Source organism: Pieris brassicae, unplaced genomic scaffold, assembly GCF_905147105.1.
Source record: "Pieris brassicae unplaced genomic scaffold, ilPieBrab1.1, whole genome shotgun sequence".
In the NCBI taxonomy this organism is placed as follows: domain Eukaryota; kingdom Metazoa; phylum Arthropoda; class Insecta; order Lepidoptera; family Pieridae; genus Pieris; species Pieris brassicae.
The window spans coordinates 2,794-5,000 of NW_025576143.1; the positions used below are offsets into that span (position 1 = coordinate 2,794).

At 50.7% G+C, this 2,207-nt stretch overlaps 1 non-coding gene across 1 annotated transcript in view; it reads left to right on the plus strand.

The window, feature by feature from the left end:
• Positions 1-381: 381 nt before the first annotated feature.
• Positions 382-2,207, plus strand: part of LOC123719597 — a 1,906-nt gene continuing 80 nt past the window's right edge. Inside the window, exon 1 of the ribosomal RNA XR_006755661.1 lies at positions 382-2,207. This exon is cut by the window's right edge and continues 80 nt beyond it. This is a non-coding gene — a ribosomal RNA (small subunit ribosomal RNA).

A 2,207-nucleotide genomic window follows, 5' to 3' on the forward strand; every position in this document is an offset into this window, starting at 1 on the left:
CCGAGTTTTAATATGTTTACAATAACGTATTGAATAAAAATTGAGAAGTTGCGTTTAGATGAATGTTCAATTTTCAAATTGTCACAACATCGATTCCCGCCCGCGGGGTCGTGTTCGTTGCAGTTTTATGTCCCTCACAGTGGTCGAGCATCGTTGTACATCACCTCGTTGCGAGATCGTGACGGGACGGCCGCTCGTAGACCGGTCAAAGTTAGTCTATCGATATGAAGCGCGAACGTCGCGTCGCGTGCAAATTCGACGCGTTACGTTCACGCGTGTCGAGAAGGCGCGCGCGCAAGCGCGCGCCCCTCGACGCCGCCGAGCCAGCGGCTCGCCGAAGCCGCGTGACCGCGGTGTAGGCGTGTCGTTTGCGTAAGCAGCTCCCTGGTTGATCCTGCCAGTAGTTATATGCTTGTCTCAAAGATTAAGCCATGCATGTCTCAGTGCAAGCCGTATTAAGGCGATACCGCGAATGGCTCAATATATCAGTTTTGGTTCCTTAGATCTTACTCAGTTACTTGGATAACTGTGGTAATTCTAGAGCTAATACATGCAATCAGAACTCTGACCAGTGATGGGATGAGTGCTTTTATTAGATCAAAACCAATCGGCGGAGGGCCATGCGTCCGAAGTCGTTAATTTTGATGAATCTGGATAACTTTTGCCGATCGCACGGTCCAGTACCGGCGACGCATCTTTCAAATGTCTGCCTTATCAACTTTCGATGGTAGTTTCTGCGACTACCATGGTTGTCACGGGTAACGGGGAATCAGGGTTCGATTCCGGAGAGGGAGCCTGAGAAACGGCTACCACATCCAAGGAAGGCAGCAGGCGCGCAAATTACCCACTCCCGGCACGGGGAGGTAGTGACGAAAAATAACGATACGGGACTCTTACGAGGCCTCGTAATCGGAATGAGTACACTTTAAATATTTTAACGAGGAACAATTGGAGGGCAAGTCTGGTGCCAGCAGCCGCGGTAATTCCAGCTCCAATAGCGTATACTAAAATTGTTGCGGTTAAAAAGCTCGTAGTTGCATTTGTGCGCCGCGCTGTCGGTGCACCGCATCCGCGGTGATACTGACACGTCTGCGGAGCATATCGTCGGTGAGCCGGCGGTAAAACGCCGGTTCAATATCAAAATCCTATCGCGGTGCTCTTCGGTGAGTGTCGAGGTGGGCCGACAATTTTACTTTGAACAAATTAGAGTGCTCAAAGCGGGCTCAAAATGCCGCTTGAATATTTCGTGCATGGAATAATAGAATATGATCTCGGTTCTATTTTGTTGGTTTTCAGAACTCCGAGGTAATGATTAATAGGGATAACTGGGGGCATTCGTATTGCGACGTTAGAGGTGAAATTCTTGGATCGTCGCAAGACGAACATCAGCGAAAGCATTTGCCAAAGGTGTTTTCATCAATCAAGAACGAAAGTTAGAGGTTCGAAGGCGATTAGATACCGCCCTAGTTCTAACCGTAAATATGTCATCTAGCGATCCGCCGACGTTACTACAATGGCTCGGCGGGCAGCTTCCGGGAAACCAAAGATTTTGGACTCCGGGGGGAGTATGGTTGCAAAGCTGAAACTTAAAGGAATTGACGGAAGGGCACCACCAGGAGTGGAGCCTGCGGCTTAATTTGACTCAACACGGGAAATCTCACCAGGCCCGGACACCGGAAGGATTGACAGATTAACAGCTCTTTCTTGATTCGGTGGGTGGTGGTGCATGGCCGTTCTTAGTTGGTGGAGCGATTTGTCTGGTTAATTCCGGTAACGAACGAGACTCTAGCCTGCTAAATAGGCGTCGTCATTCAAGGTGTGCGCGACTCTCGGGGAGCGCAACTCACTGGCGACGTATTAAAATTCTTCTTAGAGGGACCGGCGGCTTCGAGCCGCACGAGATTGAGCAATAACAGGTCTGTGATGCCCTTAGATGTCCTGGGCCGCACGCGCGCTACACTGAAGGAATCAACATGTTCTCCCTGGCCTAGAGGCCCGGGCAACCCGTTGAAACTCCTTCGTGCTGGGGATTGGGGTTTGCAATTATCCCCCATAAACGAGGAATTCCTAGTAAGCGCGAGTCATAAGCTCGCGTTGATTACGTCCCTGCCCTTTGTACACACCGCCCGTCGCTACTACCGATTGAATGATTTAGTGAGGTCTTCGGACCGACACGCGGTGGCCTCACGGCCGTCGGCGTTGCTGGG